Source organism: Salmo trutta, chromosome 14 (genome assembly GCF_901001165.1).
Source record: "Salmo trutta chromosome 14, fSalTru1.1, whole genome shotgun sequence".
Classification (NCBI taxonomy): domain Eukaryota; kingdom Metazoa; phylum Chordata; class Actinopteri; order Salmoniformes; family Salmonidae; genus Salmo; species Salmo trutta.
In genome coordinates this window covers 81,240,747-81,259,949 of record NC_042970.1, presented here as the reverse complement: position 1 = coordinate 81,259,949, position 19,203 = coordinate 81,240,747, and the positions used below count along the sequence as shown (strand labels likewise).

Here is a 19,203-nt window from a genome sequence, read left to right as displayed (position 1 = left end):
TTGTCAGCTTGGGGATTTGAACTTGCAACCTTTCGGTTACAAGTCCAACGCTCTAACCACTAGGCCACCCCCTGTTTTGTGCAAGTTTTAAATTGACACAATACCTGTTAGCAAAGGTGTCAACTAGAGATGATGTGCAGGAGCTTGCAGGGATTTGTAGTCCTGCATGATGTCTACTTTGATGCTAATTAGCATCTTTGAATCTGAGAGTAAATAGAGACGAATATATTGATAAAAGTCAACTTGTCCGAGAGATATTTACATGGTTATCAAAACATCACGCCAGGGTAAGCCTACACGAAACACAGCTCTTATTTGAAGTATTTCTGCTGATGTAAAAACATTTGATTTTGATTTAGAAGAAAAAAATGGACTCCAGCAAATTGGAGATTGCCTCAATGGTGCTGCCCGTGCGCTCACAGACGCTATAATGGGAATGAAATGGGGATTTCTCTATTATTCTCTATGATCTCAATGGCGTCATAGGGAAGAGCTCAATTGCATACTCCTCGCGCCCTCTTTCCTCGTCTCCTTCTCAAAACCCATTGAAGGAAAAGGTCAGAGGGGCGGGACCATTGACTTTCTCATCCAATGGGTTTTGAGGAGGAGAGAGGACGTGAGGAATATGCAATTGAGGTCTTCCAATGTGCAGTGTGTCTGAAAGTAGGCGTTATGAAAGATGTGGGTGGATCAACAGAAGTGGGTGTATGGAAAGCGAATCAGCTAATTGGGTAGATTTGTTGCCACTCAAATTTTGAGTGGCTGATTGGGCTACACAACTTGATAAACCAGTGTAGCATATTAGCTATTCTCCTATCCTGTCACGTTAATTCTCCTAACCTGCCATATTAATTATCCTAACCTGCTACGTTAGTTCTCCTAACCTGCCATATTAATTATCCTAACCTGCTACGTTAGTTCTCCTAACCTGCCATATTAATTATCCTAACCTGCTACGTTAGTTCTCCTAACCTGCCATATTAATTATCCTAACCTGCTACGTTAGTTCTCCTAACCTGCCATATTAATTATCCTAACCTGCTACGTTAGTTCTCCTAACCTGCCATATTAATTATCCTAACCTGCTACGTTAGTTCTCCTAACCTGCCATATTAATTATCCTAACCTGCTACGTTAGTTCTCCTAACCTGCCATATTAATTATCCTAACCTGCTACGTTAGTTCTCCTAACCTGCCATATTAATTATCCTAACCTGCTACGTTAGTTCTCCTAACCTGCCATATTAATTATCCTAACCTGCTACGTTAGTTCTCCTAACCTGCCATGTTATAGATAAAAGGATAAATAGTTTATTGCTTTTAAACATGTGCATGTTTTTTCTCCTCTGAAAAAACAAAAGCTGATTCAAACTGGGTTTGGCAGATTTCAAACCTCTTCTGCAGTAGGATACACATGACTATCCTAAATGAAAGGTGGCTATCGAGGAGGGGAGCCTATGCCCTCTCAGGCCTACCCATAGCTGCGCCCCTGCCCAGTTATGTGAAATCCATAGATTAGGGCCTAATGAATTTATTTCAGATGACTGATTTCCTTATATGATCTGTTACTCTGCAAAATCATTGAAATTGTTGCATGTTGTGTTTATATTTTTGTTTAGTATAGATAGCTTTTTATAAACAATGGTTTGTTGTTGCATTTAACTCCTGAAAGTTCTCGAGGTAATTTCAGTAGTAGATGACAGAGGTCAGCGTGTGGAGAAATGGGAGCTCAGGATGATAGAGGAGTTTCCCACTAGTAATAACCAGCTGGAGGGCCGTTCAAGTGGATTTTTCCCAGTCCTATGAGGTCATTTCCCATTTCCCACTTGGATACGAACGCATCAATAGTGTAAGCAATTCAGGGTTTATATAGGTCCACATCTGATCTGGACGGGGAGGAGTTTGCACACGGTGATACGGGATTACATTCGTTTTGTAACAGGACTGCCTTCCGGCATGAGCCAGGTGCTGCCAAAGACGAAAGCGGTTCAAAACAACGTGATGTAGGTTAAGCACGTGGAGTAATGATTTAGGATAATGAGGTTAATATGCATGTCATAGGCCCAAGCGTGCGGTCTTGATAAAATCCCCATTATGTGCTTTAGCTGCCTTTCCAATATGGGAAAATAAGAGCATTTTATCGAAAAGACATGTATGATCCTGAACGATGCACCATGCTGCCTTGTTGACTATTATGACCGGGCAGCGCCGATTACTGTTCCATTTGAAAGGCGCTCCTCCCTACCGGGTTTGCCCGGTCACATGCACCCCGGTTCAGCCTAATCGAACGCCTTCAATATCCAGCAGGTGTGCGCGCTTAGTAATTATAAAACAAATCCGGAACTAGCCGCGCACCTGCAGGATATTTAAGAGGACGTAACCGAGCCGTCTCATTTCTAAATCGATAAATATATCGGGCTGGTGAGTAAACCTAGACCAGAGGTGTTGCGGCAACTTGTGGTGCAATCATTATTCCCGTAACAACAGGTCGGCGGTTAACTTCTAAGAAGTTAACGCCTAACATTTTTTTACATTTATCTGATCTTTTACAGGCTATACCAAATGCACTGTAAAAGGGTTTAGTAACATAGTAGACTATGCACACTAGACTAACATTGATGTTGTTAGCCACTCTCACTCAGATATCATTAAAATGGCATAGTCATGGGGGAATGTGTAGAATTGACGGAAATAAGAGTGCATTTGACAACTTTCTGCTCATTGGCAAAATTAGTATAATTGCATAAAATTGATCATACAACTGTTAAATACCTTGCCCAATGGTAGAATGACAGGAAATTAATTTGCAGTAGGCAGGTCTTCCCAGTAGGAATACTAAGTCATAACTGGTTTGGTTTATTTTTCTCCTTTAGTCATGGTTCTTCCTGGGCTTGAGGTTTGGAGATGGATACTCTTTGCCTGCATTCACTGGCTTTGTGTCTGTCAAGAGACTCCAAGACCGTAAGTCAATCTGCAGTCACAAGTTAGAATTTAATGGTCAGACTTGCTTGTCTCGGTTTAATGTTCTGTCAGCAGATTTAGAGCAATTTTTCATCTACCCTTGCTGCAGATCTTTATCCCCCCTGTATATTTCACTTGGCTTTGTGTTTAGAGGTATCCTGTCATTGGGTACTGATTTTCCTGTTGCCGGGTGTGTTCTCTGTAGGGTTTACATGGTAGCCGTTCCTGCAGTGATCCAGGCAGGCTCAGAGGCCAAGCTTTGTGCCAGCCTTCTGCAGCCCAACGAGACCCTGGTCATGACCATATCGCTGATAGCCGACGGGCAGAACAAAACACTTCTCCACGAGAGTTCTGACCAAGAGTTTCACCGCTGTTTCCAGTTTCAGGTCAGCCCAGCGTTGGTGGACATCGAGCCATTCCAATAAGAGTGTAATGTACTTCTCAGCTTTGCTGCATCGCTTAGGTTCTTTGTGCAACGCCAGCTTATTTTATGGGAAATGTCAATGTGGTGGCCTACCAGAACTTTTCTTCCGATTCAGGTTTTGATTGCATGCTAGCATATACTATCGAGACACTTTATATATGTAACTTAAAGTACGCTGAGTGCATAATGTGATCCCTGCAGGAGTTAAACGCTCTACCTTGAAGTTGCTAGTGGCACGCTCTTACCAGCTGGGCCACACGGCACCACATTTTAATGTCCTATGTTATCGGTCCGTTAGTTCACCGGTGTTGCCCTGTCTCGGTCTCTGACAGGCCCCTCAGGTGAAGAGCGACGAAGTGCAGAACTTTAAGGTGGAGGTTCGAGGGGTAACATTTCTATCAACAGAGGAGAGAAGGGTCATGATCAAACCCTACGGCCCCATGACGTTCATCCAAACGGACAAACCAATCTACAACCCAGGACAAACGGGTAACGTTAGAGCCAGTACACCTTCAGTCTGGTTGCTGAGAAACAACAGGACAATTGGGTGATGGTTTACTCCAGGGCTTTGAACTTTTTGGGCCCCTGACCCCATTTTATATCAACAGTCTTCCACGACCCCACCATGTTCCCTTTGTTTATTTGAGGCTATAACTGTATTAGAATGAAGTATTGTTTGAAATGCATCAGGCAATAATTGTGTAGAAAAGAACACTATCATTGCCCCGCAGTCTGGTCCTGTCCACTCTGCGTGGCTTATGAGGATTGTAGATGGATACGGTAGACATCTGAAGAGCCTCGTTGTTCAGGAATGTGGTGCAGATGCAGTAAACCCACTGGGTTCACTCAGGATGGAAATCCTCATCCAGTATTTCTGGGAATCGTTGGAATTTTGAGAAAGTTGTCTGAAATGATGCTTCTAATATTGTTATTGTGTTTGTCTACAGTGCATTTTAGAGTCGCCACCTTGGATACCAATTTTAGCCCTGTCAATCAGCTGGTGAGTTGAAAATATACAATAGTATGTATTTTAGTTCAGTCTCTACTGTTTCAGACCAAAATACAGAAGTGTCACAATACTGTGATGGCCATAGCAATCTGGTATTATGTAACACTATGTACAGCAATCAGCCAGCCAGGACATGGGGTTTCCATTCATGTAGGTCACAATGGAATGTATGGGATCATCTCTTCCTGAGATTGAATTGCCAGTGCAAATGCTACATGTGATGTTTACGTTAAGCGACCAAGCCAATCACCTGTCTAGTTCCTGTAGTTGTAGACAGTTATGCTACTCTGCTGTTTTGGAATTCATGTTATTAATGAAACATGAACCCATCTCTTGTCTTTGCCCTTCACAGTACAACATTGTGGAACTTGAGGTAAGATCCTTGTTAGTCTAACTTTATGTTGACTGTCAGTGTAAATACTGCAAGATTATGACTCCCCCCAGCTAGCTAGGTCCTCATTTCCACCTACTGTAGAACGTAGCCAAATACTTCCAGTCAGCGTTGTGTGATCTGGGCCCCCTTCAGTAAATGCATGTTGCAGATAGAAATGTCATGAATAGAGCTGACTCCTTGTCCTGCTGAACGTTCCCCTTCCTATGAACCAACAGGATGTTAATCACAACCGGATTGGACAGTGGGTCAACACTACATCCCGTGGCAACATCCTGCAGCTTTCTCACCCCCTGAACTCTGAAGCACCTGTAGGATCCTATACTATTGTAGTGTGGATTGGTGAAGAGAAAATCTACCACAACTTCAAGGTAGAAAAGTATGGTAGGTTGAGTTTCTCTTTCATGCTAGGTAATGTTGAATCAATGCATCACAACCCTGGAACGTTCTAGAGTTGACTGCTGTTCTTTTTCTCTGTAGTTTTGCCCAAGTTTGAGATCCAGATGAACCTCACTGACAAGATCAGCGTTGTTCAAGAAGAGTATGAAGTGAAAGTGTGTGCAGAGTGAGTAAACACTATTGGTGATTTGCAATGTATTGTAGTTAGTCCACTAAATGTCATTCTAGTCTCATTACGCTAATGCAGACCTGGGTTGAAATACTATTAGAAGTATTTCATTTACTTTCACATTTCAAAGTAAGGATTTGGATCTTAAATACAAGTAAGTCACATACACGTGTTTAGTACATGTAACAATTTCACAAATGCCTAATTGATAAGAGAATTATCTAATAAAGGTAAATGAATCAATAAACCATGATGAATTATTAGTCATACAGCATGGTTAATGAATAATCAATGTAGGGATCGATTAGTCTGATTTAGTTCCGGAAAGTCCAGGAACCACTGGAGAGGGAAAGAAATGTGTGTATGCAATTAGTATAGAGAGAGAGAGAGAGACAGATGGTCAAGGGAGTAAAAGCTTCAAAGAGTCCTAACCTTGAGGGAAAAGAACAGGCTGAGCTCTGGATAGTGAGAAGTTTATGGGGGTTGCAGGTCACCAACGGATTGTGTGTAAATGCATGTGCGTAAGCAAGAACTATATAATGACTGTTTTGTTATCCTGACCTCAGAACGTTCTCATGAATAAAAATAATTATTTTAGCCCATTGTCTTACAAACCTTGGGCATTAGTCAAGGCGAATTGATTATTATCATCAAGATATAAAATTCCTTTAACACTAATACACACATCTAAGGAATGGAATTAAGAATAGATGATCAATGTCAGAGGTATAGAATACAGTATATACATATGAGATGAGTAATGCAAGGTATGTCAGCATTATTAGTGACTAGTATTTCAAGTCTGTAGGCAGCAGCCTCTGCTAGTACTGTAGCTTCATGTGGAAATGCACTTAATTAAAATACTTAAATATGCATGTGGTCTGCATTAATGAGCCATGCTAATTGAAGACCTATAGTGGCATTAACATGAACAGCTAGTTCTTGGTTCTCAGATTAGGATTGCTGTTCTAGGATCAGGTCCCACCCTGACATGTGACCTTGTTCATTATGATCTCTAGTTAAAACTGTTCCCATTCTGAGGCTCTATGAAGACAGGTCCAGATGCATTGACCATGTTAAACATGTGACTTAAAGCCTGCAGGAATGCACAAGCCCTTAGGTGTTCTGTTTTTAATATGGTAACTGGATGTAGGAAATTGACACTTGTCTTGTTGTGAATTGAAATCAGATACACGTATGGGCAGCCTGTACCTGGTAAAGCAGGGGTGAAGTTGTGCCGACCCTTGGTGGACAATGCAGTGATACCAATAACAATTGATGAGAGAAATCCACAAGGAGTTCCTGATTACACACCTCCATGCCACGAAGAGTCGATAGAGGTTTGTATGCTTTCCTATAGCTAGTAGTGCTGTATTTACCAACAGATTACATTTGAATGGGATTTAAATCTGTTTTTGTGGTTCTGCTTGCTTTTCCTAGATGGACAATACTGGCTGTGCTTCTTATGCCTTCAACATGGCAATTTTCACAAAGAATGCAGGAGAGAAATTGCTGAGAGACGTGTTTAGTTTCCGTGCAGAAGTTCAGGAGGAGGGGACAGGCAAGTCCTCTATCACAATCATTATGAGATGCATCGTGTAATTGACTCAATGTAACTATTGCCTGTTTCATTAGATGAGGGTTTCCCTAACTGTCCTGGGGCCCCCCTGGGTTCACGTTTTGGTTTTTGCCCGCGCGCTACACGGCTGACTCAAATAACCATCTCGTGATGTAGTTTTGATGATTTGAATCAGCTGTTGTGCTGGGCAAGAAACTGAGGTGCACCCAGGGGGGGTCCAGGACTGAGTTTGGGTTACTCTGCGTTGGCTCAAGGTTGGTAAGAAAGAGCTTTTTGACCTTTGGTTTTATATAATGCTGTTTTAATATTCTGTTGAAGCTGCACTGCAATTGAGTTTCTGCATTGTGTTGGTACTGGTAATTGTGAAATATACCATCCTATTATTTGTTTTCATTTGACAGGTATTACACTGTCAGAGGAAAAAAATGTAGAGCTCTCCTATGTGATTGGAGAATTCACATTTGTTGACACACCCCAAATCTATGAGCATGGATCAATTATCGAAGGCAATGTAAGTCCAAATGGTGTTCCTGTTGACTTGTGGATGCTTTTTGTTTGTCCTGCTTCCTGAAGTACCAGTATGTGGTGTCACTTCATTCATACCTTTTCCTCAGATAAATGCTGTTGGATTTAACAACACACCCATCTCTGACATGTTAGTCTACCTGTTTGAGGAGAAAGGCTGGTCCTCATATCTACGACTACAGAACCTAACCACGGACAGTCGTGGTATTGCCAGGTTCTCCGTCAACACAACCAGTATGCCCGGAGAGAATATTAACCTCGTAGTAAGTATGATTCCTTGTCGGTTTGAGAGACTTTATACTCCATGCCAGCGTTTCCCCAACTGTCCTGGAGACCGTGAGGGGTGCGTGTTTAGGTTGTTGCCCTACACAGCTGACTTCAAATATGAATTCTTCATCAAGATTTGAATCAGCTGTGTAGTGTTAGGGGGGGAACCAAAACGTGCACCGCTTGGGGTCCCCAGGACAGTTGGGAAACGCTGCCCTAAGGCCATGACCCTAACATGCTGTGACCAAGATGGGCTAGGTGGAAGTAAGGTGGATCTGTTATTATATTGCTTCCTGTTATCCTCTCAGATCCCCACTGTATATAGGACGGTGTCTAGGGGTAGATTTAGGATTGGGCCTTTAGTTAGACTCTTCCTTTTGTTCCTTTCCAGGTGAGTGACACCCCACAAGTGGAGTATACAGGGTCCCCTATTTCAACAGAGGGCAACACGTCCTCTCACTGATCCAGCCCGCTGCCCCAGACAGTAAACCGTCCAGCTCCCTGGCTATTCAGAAGATGGAGGAACCACTGGCATGTGGGCAGGCAGTGTCAATCACCATCCGCTATGCCATCGTAGGGGAAACTGTCCCAAAGGGCTCTGTGGATGTCCTCTACCTGGTGAGTAGAACCAGGAACAACCTGCAAACACATGGTGCCTCTCAAATAGCACCATATTTCCTAGTTGCACTCCTTTTGACCAGGATGATTTCAGACGTTGCCCCAGCCACACTTTCAAAGGAAGGATGTTCCTAAACTACACCAATACTGCTAATCAACCACGGTAACCCAACCTAGCTAATGTATAAACAATACATTTAGCAAATTCGTAACATATATGAAATGGATGATGGACATCCACTAACGTATCATACTAATTTGAGTCCTGGATTTGTTTACCATGTTACGTCTACCCCCATGAGTCCAGGTTGCAACGTCTCCTCTCTGAGTTGCTGAGAACTGTTCCCTTTCCCTCCAGGCCTTATCCAGAGGGGTCATAGTTCAGCATGGACACATCAATGTTACTGTGCAGCAGGACAGTCCTGGTGAGTGTTTCATTAAGTGATTCTGACCGTTCTGGAAGGCGCTTGACAGTGACCTGCTCTTGCGTTGCAGTAGCTGAGGGTGACGTCACCTTGAAGTTGGCAGTGGTTCCAGAGTTGGCACCGGTGGTTCAGCTCCTGGTGTACAGTATGCTACCCAGTGAGACTGTCATCGCCCACAGCATGAACTTCCCCACTGAGAAATGCTTCAGGAACAAGGTGTGTGTGCAGGAGTCTGTCATATCCCCAGTGACTGTACATTGTTGCCACTTTATGAAAGGTGTCCAGTATTTCCATGCAGACTGTATCATAGCTGGAGTAATGGTATCTGATGTGTATGCCAGGTGTTGGTGGCATTCTCGCCCTCCAACGCTGTCCCAGGGGAGGAGAACACCCTGCATCTCTCGGCCCAGCCCGGTTCCCTCTGTGGCCTCAGTGCTGTGGACCAGAGTGTTGGCATCATGGAGCCAGGGAAGAGGCTGGATGCTGACAAGGTAACGGAGCTCACTGAAGTGAACAACAGTGGTACCACCATACCTACAGTTTTGGTGGTGCTGGGAATACAACCAGTGACTACAGCAGACATGGAGTGGATCTGGTTATTTGGGGAGCTTTTATCAAATGTAATGAGACTGGCTTGAGGCCCGCTTTCTATTGACTCTGGGTAACTGGAAAGCACCTCCTTATTGATGTTCTGGGTTGATAGGACAACTTTCTAAAAATGTAGCAATGGAAAACCAAAATTGAGTGTCCTTTTATTCTTGGCCAAGTAGTCCTCCCAGTTTCAGTCCTGTTTGGTCCCCAATGAACAAGAGAATTTCAAGCCTCCCTCTTGTCCCATTCCAGATATTTGATTTGTTACCAGTCAAGGAGACGATTTATATTCCCTACGAGCTTGAAGATCCAGTAGCATGTTTACGTGTTAGACCAAGGAGATCCATAATGCCATACCCATATGGACCGTCTGAGGAGACAAATGATCCTTATGCAGTTTTTCAGGTAAATATTTCTGCCCTGTTTTCTCAACTTGAAGAATCAGCCCCCATACTGTTACCATGTGTTCATCTTACACTGTTATTCTTAATAGAATGACAAATGGACATTTATTAATAATTAGTTGTTTCTGACATTTCTAGACACTGGGACTGAAGCTAGCGACTAACCTGGATATAAGAGTACCTTCCTGCCTCAGTTACCAGGGGAACCAGTACTATCGCTCCTATGGTGAGATGTCCTTACCAACCCTTATTCTCATCATTGCCAGAAGTGTTTATTGAACCTTGGGAAATGGATTACTTTTTGCTAGAATAACAAAGCCTGGTTAAACTGGTCTAAACACTGCATGCACTCACTGAGCACAGCATTCAGTCCATTTTTAACTTGACAATAATGGCCATGTTTTGTGTTAGTAGTAGCTTACAGCCAAATGGCTAGGCCTGGATCAGCGGGTCCTAGACTTGAAATGGCTGTGGCTGGTGGACTTGCCGCTCCACCTCCGCCACCCATACAGACGGTCCGTACATTCTTCCCTGAGACATGGATTTGGGATCTTGTGGAAGTTGGGTAAGTGCTCTGCACAGTGAGGCTGACCTCTGGTGAAAGCCCTCTTAGCTCTTGCCTCATATCAAAACAGTAGTGGTGTAGATTAGGAACCTGAACCTCTGTAAACTGTAGGCAAGACCCTTTGACCTCAATGGGTGTCCCTGGTTAGATAAAGCTTAAATGCATTTGTAACAACAAACGGTGTTGAAATTAGTCCCCTCTATTGGACACTTGGTGGCTTTCTGTTTGAACTCTGACCTCTGTATTCCAGGGAGTCTGGATCAGCAGATGTCCCCCTGACAGTCCCAGACACCATCACCACCTGGGAGACTGAGGTCTTCTGCCTGGCCCCCAGTGGCTTCGGTCTGGCTCCTCTGGTGGAGCTCACGGTCTTCCAGCCCTTCTTCCTGGAGCTCACCCTGCCTTACTCAGTCATCCGGGGAGAGCACTTTGAGCTGAAGGCCACCGTGTTTAATTACCTCTCCAAGTGCATCATGGTACGACAGTGCACCAGGATGGTTTCTTGAGTTGTAGTGTTTTTGTCGTACCATGTTATCTTAGGACGTGTTCCTCTTTGGCAGGTTTCTGTGACTCCAGCTCTTTCCTCCGACTACACTCTCACACCTGCGCGTGATGTCCAGGACTCCTCGTGCTTGTGTGCCAATGGAAGAAAGACCTTCAGTTGGACAATGGCCCCCTCTGTCCTGGGTTAGTCTTCATTCAACTGTTGAAACGGCAGAATGGATGTCAACCTGAGTTGTGTACTGTCACCGTATTGGATGTTGTGTAACCTGTGCTGTACTGCGTGTAGGGGTTCTGAACGTGTCCGTTAGTGCAGCGGCTGTCCAGTCCCACACTGCGTGTTGCAACGGGGTTGTGAACCTACCGGAGAGAGGACGCGTTGACACAGTCACACGGAGCCTGCTGGTGAAGGTATGTGGTCTACTGCTGTTAGGTTGCACAGATAGTGTCTGGTGTAACTGCCTCTGAAAAGAATCCCTCTCCTCTCCTCTAGGCTGAGGGAACAGAGAAGAGCCACACCTACAACTGGTTGCTGTGTCCTACTGGTCAGTAATGAATCAGCGTTGAATGTTCACGGTGGTTGTGATCATCCTCATTCAGCGCATGTTTGTGTCCACAGGAGAAGCTCTGACAGAGGAGGTGGAAGTACAACTCCCCCAGAATGTGGTGGATGGCTCTGCTAGGATTTCCCTCTCTGTTCTGGGTAAAAGAAACCATTGTGTAGTGGTGGGAAGACAACGCTTCTCCAGTGCTGATGCTGCTGTTTGCTAAAGAGGACAGTCTAACAGAAGTCCCTTGTTTCTCTGTAGGGGACATCCTGGGTCGGGCCCTCAACAATCTGGATGGACTGTTGCAGATGCCGTATGGTTGTGGGGAGCAGAATATGGCCCTGCTCTCCCCCAATATCTACATCCTGGAGTACCTGCGGAATACAAAGCAGCTCACGCCAGCCATCCTAGACAAGGCCACCAAGTTCCTCACTAGTGGTAGGAGAGTCCCTTAAAATCTGTCTTGATTAGACACCAAATCCACAAACCGGGCTGGATTTGTCCAATTAGAGGATTTACTTTGATATCACTGACCCAACACATGGATTCCTACTGAAGTCATTTGATGGTAGAATATTGACACTGTCTCATAGTGCAGGACTCTCCAACCCTGTTTCTGGAGAGTCTAGCTCCCCTTCTAATAATTAGCTGGCTGAATGGGGTTAATTACAGCTTGGATGGAGGGTAGCTCTCCATGAACAGGGTTGGAGAGCCCTGATATAGGGAGCCATTTGGGGCTCAACTCTGGGAGTAGAACAACCACTTGGTCACTGTTCATGCTAAAAACCCACCGGCAGGTTACCAAAGGCAGCTGAACTACAAGAATGCTGATGGTGCGTACAGCACGTTTGGACAAGGCTTGGGGAACACCTGGTGAGTACTTGGCTTGTTTTTCACCTACTGGTAGTTTCAATGACGGATAGGACAGTTGACATGTGATGTCAGGGCTTTTAAATGAATCCAGTTCTTTCTTCAGGCTGACTGCTTTTGTCTTGAGATCCTTTGGCAAAGCCCAGTCTTTCATCTATGTTGACCCGGCAACAATGGAGCAGTCCAAGACTTGGTTGGAAGGTCAACAAGGCAAACATGGCTGTTTCAGAACTTTAGGGAAGCTCTTGAACAACAGAATGAAGGTATTTATATTGCTAACAAACTGAAGGATGTTAAATCAACAGGCTAGATGCAGTTAGTATTTTAACATTGTTTTCTAGGGTGGAGTGACGGATGAAGTCACACTGACGGCTTACATCACTGCTTCAATGCTGGAGCTCAACATGTCCGTGTCGGTAAGTAGCTCCACGTAACCATTTCTCGCAACTCATTTAGCCTCCTGTATGAAATCTGTGTGTGTCTTACATGAATTGTCATCTAAAGATTCGACAATGAAGTAACTTGTCTGAAAGTAGCCTATGAAATAACAAAGAATGGCCGTTATATAAGCAGATCTGTTACTACTGATATGTTCTCTAGCCTGGTCCCAGATCTGTTTGTATTGTCTGCTTTCACCTTTATTTTAAGAATCCCATTGAGACCAAGGCCTCTATCAGAGGAGCCCTGCATAGACACAATTTATACCGTTTACAAATTTTACAAGGAAAAAATGATCCCATTCCTCAGCAAAAAGCTGTCACTAATCAACAATTTGAACTGCAAGTTGAATGGGACCAGGCTGGCTTGTGTCTTAATGTGCTGCTGTTATTCTGTGCTCCAGGATCCTGTTGTGGACCACAGCTTGTCTTGCCTGAAGAACTCCACCAGTGATGTGTCCAACACCTACGCTACTGCTCTGCTGGCCTACACCTTCACCCTGGCAGGTGACATGGAGACACGGGCCCGGCTTCTGCAGCACCTCGACACCATCTCATTTCAAGAGGGTGAGCTATATCCTGGTCCAAGATCTGTTAGTGCTGTCTTGCCTGGATAATGGAGTATTCCTAAAAGTGCAAACCTTTGGCCCATCTGGCACTCCAGATGGGTCCAATCAAACAGCCAAAGTTGATTTGGGGAGGTCAGGACTTTGTTTTGTCTAGTCTGTATTAGGACAACTAAGCTAGTCCTTATCCTGAAGTGTGGGTGTGTGTGCTCCTCAACCCTCAGGGGGTCTCCTGCACTGGTCCCAGTCCTCCTCGGAGACCTCACCCTCCCTGGAGGTGGAGATCAGCTCCTACGTTCTGCTGGCGTCCCTCAGTGCCTCTTCTCGGTCTACCTCTGACCTGGGCTACGCCTCCCGCATCGTCAGGTGGCTGGTGAGGCAGCAGAACGCCTACGGAGGCTTCTCCTCCACACAGGTATACTTCCCAAACACCAGTGGTCTGAAATGGCACCTTGTGCACTAGTACAGGCAGAACTCTGTTCTTCATGTCCAACCTGGTGAGGCTCACTTCCACTGGTACAGAGCCTAGAAACCATCATCATAATGGATGGAATTGGGCTATAGTCACTTTAGCAACTGTTGAATTTGGAAAAATGAACCCTTTAAAAACGGTCTTTGTCATTGAAGGTATTGTCCTGTGGTCTGTATGTCTAGGACACCGTGGTGGCCCTCCAGGCCCTGGCTCTCTACTCCACCAGGGTGTTCAGTAGAGGAGGAGCCAGCACAGTGACGGTACGGTCTCCCAGTGGGGAACGGTGCCTCTTCCATGTGAACCAAAACAACAAGCTTCTGTACCAGGAGAGGGCGCTGCAGGACACAGAAGGGAAGTACAGCGTTGAAGTGAAGGGCAGTGCTTGTGCCTCAGTGCAGGTCAGTGAATACACATCTCTGCTCCCAGTCCTGTGGCGCAAGATGCGCTTTAATATACATTACAGGGAAGATGTTTCTTCTGGGTCATAAAATGTTTGTATATGGACAGGATGGTTTCCCTGACTTCCTCTTGTCTATCCCAGGTGGTGCTCCACTACAACGTCCCTACTCCTACCAGAAGCACAACGCTCAGTATCCAGGTGACTCCAGAGGTGGACTGCAACATCAAGTCTTTGAGACCCAGAGTCACGCTGAAGCTCCAGTCTCGGTAAGAATGAAGGACCCATTTGTATTAATTATTTTAAATGTGTTGTCTTGGCGCATGACTTGCAGAATGGGTTTGACCCAAATGAATCAGGGTTATTGACCTTCTAGTTGGTACCTCGGCTTGGCTCATTCAGCAGCCTGGTCTTTATGGCTAAAATAATCCAAGCATTTGATTATTAAAAGCAGTTGTCAATCATGTCTTTCTCAGATATCATGGAAAGGAGCTCACCACCAATATGATTATAGTGGATTTGAAAATGCTCTCTGGGTTTTCCCCAGATCCAGACTCTTTGGGGAGGGTGAGTTGTTGTGGTGTGACCTTTATCCATGGAGGTCTTGCCTCATCGGTGTCCCTTTTTTTTTGTGTCCATGCAATATCAATGACTTGTCTTCACAGCTGAGGGGTTCAAGTCAAGTGGATCGTGTTGATATCAAAGATGACCATGTGTTAATGTACCTGACAGAGGTGAGGTGGAAACCATTCGCATGGCACTCCATATAATGGGCTTCATTTAAAAAGAATAGATATTGCTGTATAATGAGCAATATGTTTGTTTTTCTCCCAACAGCTGACATCGCTATTTCCTTTCCACATCACCCTGGACATCATACAGGAGCTCCCAGTACAGAATCTAAAGCCAGCGGTGGTCAAAATCTATGACTACTACCAGCCAAGTAAGTTGCTCTACTAACCCTTCCAAAATGTTATTTTCCCCCTCTTCTGAGGAACATTTGGGCAACTTGTTTTCATTTACTCTGACTAACCTGTCTTACGGTTACAGGTGACCAGGCTGAGACAGAATACGTCTTCCCTTGCAAGTAGGAGTTCCAAGCTGGTGAGGTTTTTTTAAAATCTGGAATTATTGCTGACTCATATACTATAAATGATTTAGGGAGCCAGTCTTCCTTTAATCTAAATGCTGGTCAGTTTGGTAATGGATTTGCTCCTCGACAGATGGAAGATGACATTGAGGTCACACCTGCAACCCTTGAGACGTCTTTCAAGTGCTGAAGTAAAACTATGGAACTGGAAATAAAGTTTTTCATTAGAACCCTTTTCTGGATCATTTTGTTACACTGATGTGATTGGGGGTACAGTAAACAGAGCAGCTCTCTGGAGGTCTAGTTTCCATCTGTGCTGTTAATCCGTGTAACTGTTTTACACAGCTTCGGGTTTTTGTTCCTCAGTCTGTGTCATGGACCCCTGTAGTTGTGAAGGCCTGGTTCTTTTAGTTCTCATCAGGGAATGGGCTCAGGACACATTACCACTAAATGATATTAACATCTTACAAGGGATTGAGTCCTGGCTATGATCTCCTGAGAAGTTACGTTCACGAATATCCTACCAACGGGACATCAAACTGTAATATCCTATGTTTCACGGAATCGTGGCTGAATGACGACATGGATATTCAGCTAGCGGGATACACGCTGCACCGGCAGGATAGAACAGCACACTCCGGTAAGATGAGGGTGGGGCGGTCTGTGCATATTTGTAAACAGCTGGTGCACGGAATCTAAGGAAGTGTCTAGATTTTGCTCGCCTGAAGTTGTATATTGTGATAATCTGCAGGCCACATTACTTGCCTAGAGTTCTCAGCTATACTTTTGATGGCTGTTTATTTACCACCACAATCAATGCGGGCACTCAGCCAGCTGTATAAGCAAACAGGAAACCACTCACCCAGAGGCGGCGCTCGTAGTGGCCGGAGACTTTAATGCAGGGAAACTTAAATCAGTTCTACCAACATGTTAAATGTGCAACCAGAGGGAAAATAATTCTAGATCACCTGTACTCCACACACAGAGACGCGTACAAAGCTCGCCCTCCATTTGGTAAATCCGACCACAACTCTATCCTCCTGATTCCTGCTTACAAGCAAAAATGAAAGCAGGAAGCACCAGTGACTCGGTCTATAAATAAATGGTCAGATGACGGAGATGCTAAACTACAGGACTGTTTTGTTATCACAGACTGGCACATGTTCCGGGGTTCTTCCGATGACATTGAGGAGTACATCAGTCACTGGCTTTATCAATAAGTGCATTGAGGACGTCGTCCCCACAGTGACTGTACGTACATACCAGAAGCCATGGATTACAGGCAACATTCGCACTGAGCTAAAGGGTACAGCTGCAGCTTTCAAGGTGCGGGACTCTAACCCGGAAGCTTACAAGAAATCCCGCTATGCCCTGCGACGAATCGTCAATACAGGGCTAAGACTAAATCGTACTACACCGGCTCCGACGCTCGTCGGATGTGGCAGGGCCTGCAAACTATTACAGACTACAAAGGGAAGCACAGCCGCGAGCTGCCCAGTGACACGAGCCTACCAGACGAGCTAAATCACTTCTATGCTGGCTTCGAGGCAAGCAATACTGAGGCATGCATGAGAGCATCAGCTGTTCCGGACGACTGTGATCACGCTCTCCGTAGCCGATGTGAGTAAGACCTTTAAACGGGTCAACATTCACAAGGCTGCGGGGCCAGATGGATTACCAGGACGTGTGCTCCGGGCATGTGCTGACCAACTGGCAGGTGTCTTCACTAACATTTTCAACATGTCCCTGATTGAGTCTGTAATACCAACATGCTTCAAGCAGACCACCATAGTCCCTGTGCCCAAGAACACAAAGGCAACCTGCTTAAATGACTACAGACCCGTAGCACTCACGTCCGTAGCCATGAAGTGCTTTGAAAGGCTGGTAATGGCTCACAACACCATTATCCCAGAAAGATGATGCAATCTCTATTGTACTCCACACTGCCCTTTCCCACCTGGACAAAAGGAACACCTATGTGAGAATGCTATTCATTGACTACAGCTCAGTGTTCAACACCATAGTACCCTCAAAGCTCATCACTAAGCTAAGGAACCTGGGACTAAACAGCTCCCTCTGCAACTGGATCCTGGACTTCCTGACGGGCCGCCCCCAGGTGGTGAGGGTAGGTAACAACACATCTGCCACGCTGATCCTCAACACTGGAGCTCCCCAGGGGTGTGTGCTCAGTCCCCTCCTGTACTCCCTGTTCACCCACGACTGCATGGCCAGGCACGACTCCAACACCATCATTAAGTTTGCTGACGACACAACAGTAGTAGGCCTGATCACCGACAACGACGAGACGGCCTATAGGGAGGAGGTCAGAGACCGGGCCGGGTGGTGCCAGAATAACAACCTATCCCTCAATGTAACCAAGACTAAGGAGATGATTGTGGACTACAGGAAAAGGAGCACCGAGCACATTCTCATCGACAGGGCTGTAGTGGAGCAGGTTGAGAGCTTCAAATTCCTTGGTGTCCACATCAACAACATTAGAATGGTTCAAACACACCAAGACAGTCGTGAAGAGGGCACGAGAAAGCCTATTCCCCCTCAGGAAACTAAAAAGATTTGGCATGGGTCCTGAGATCCTCAAGGTTCTACAGCTGCAACATCGAGAGCATCCTCACCGGTTGCATCACTGCCTGGTACGGTAATTGCTCGGCCTCCGACCGCAAGGCACTGCAGATGGTAGTGCGTACGGCCCAGTACATCACTGGGGCAAAGCTGCCTGCCATCCAGGACCTCTACACCAGGCGGTGTCAGAGGAAGGCCCTGAAAATTTGTCAAAGACCCCAGTCATAGACTGTTCTCTCTACTACCGCATGGCAAGCGGTACCGGAGTGCCAAGTCTAGGACAAAAAGGCTTCTCAACAGTTTTTACCCCCAAGCCATAAGACTCCTGAACAGGTAACCAAATGGTTACCCGGACTATCTGCATTGTGTCCCACCACCCGCCAACCCATCTTTTTACGCTACTGCTGCTCTCTGTTCATATATGCACAGTCACTTTAACCATACCCACATGTACATACTACCTCAATCAGCCTGACTAACCGGTGTTTGTATATAGCCTTGCTACTCTTATTTTCAAATGTCTTTTTACTGTTTAATTTCTTTACTTACCTACACACACACTTTTTCCCGCACTATTGGTTAGAGCCTGTAAGTAAACACCTCACAAATCAATGTGATTAACAGAACTGACGACCCAACAGCTACTATAGAGCCCTACTGACGACACGACTCGCTAAATTCTATGAACACAATGTATGCAAACATACTGGGAGTAAGAGTGTGCTGTGAAAACAGAACTTTAGAAAAGCAGTGATGCTCATGACCTGACAATGGGAAAGAAAATACATTCTGGGTTGACTGCTGTCAAACTAAGCAATCACTCTACTTTTGACGGCAGTACAACACCAAATGTTTCAGTTCAGAGAAGATTTAACAAGCCCTCTTGATTGGACAGTACTCAGGAATTCTTAAACAGTAGTGAACGCAACTATATCACCATGTCTCATGAGCTGAAATAAAAGATCCCAGAAATGTTCCATATGCATGAAAAAAGCTCTGAAATTGTGCACAAATTTGTTTACATCCCTGCTGGTGAGCATTTTTACTTTGCCAAGATAATCCATCCACTTGACAGGTGGGGAATTATCAAGAAGCTGATGACACATGTACACTAGAGGTCGACCGATTTTGTATTTTCAAGTTGTCATAACAATCGGCATTGTTGGACGCCGATTACATTGCACTCCACGAGGAGACTGCGTGGCAGGCTGACTACCTGTTATGCGAGTGCAGCAAGGAGCCAAGGTGCTAGCTAGCATGAATGTATCTTATAAAAAATCAATCTAAACACAATCACTAGTTAACTACACATGGTTGATATCACTAGCCTGTCCTGCGTTGCATATAATCGATGCGGTGCCGGTTAATTTATCACTGACTCATAGCCTACTTCGCCAAGCGGGTGATTTAACAAG

General features: G+C 45.1%; 1 pseudogene; it reads left to right on the top strand.

Annotated features, from left to right (window-relative positions):
- Positions 1-2,351: 2,351 nt before the first annotated feature.
- LOC115147615 (alpha-2-macroglobulin-like) lies at positions 2,352-15,438 on the top strand (annotated as a pseudogene).
- Positions 15,439-19,203: the final 3,765 nt, after the last annotated feature.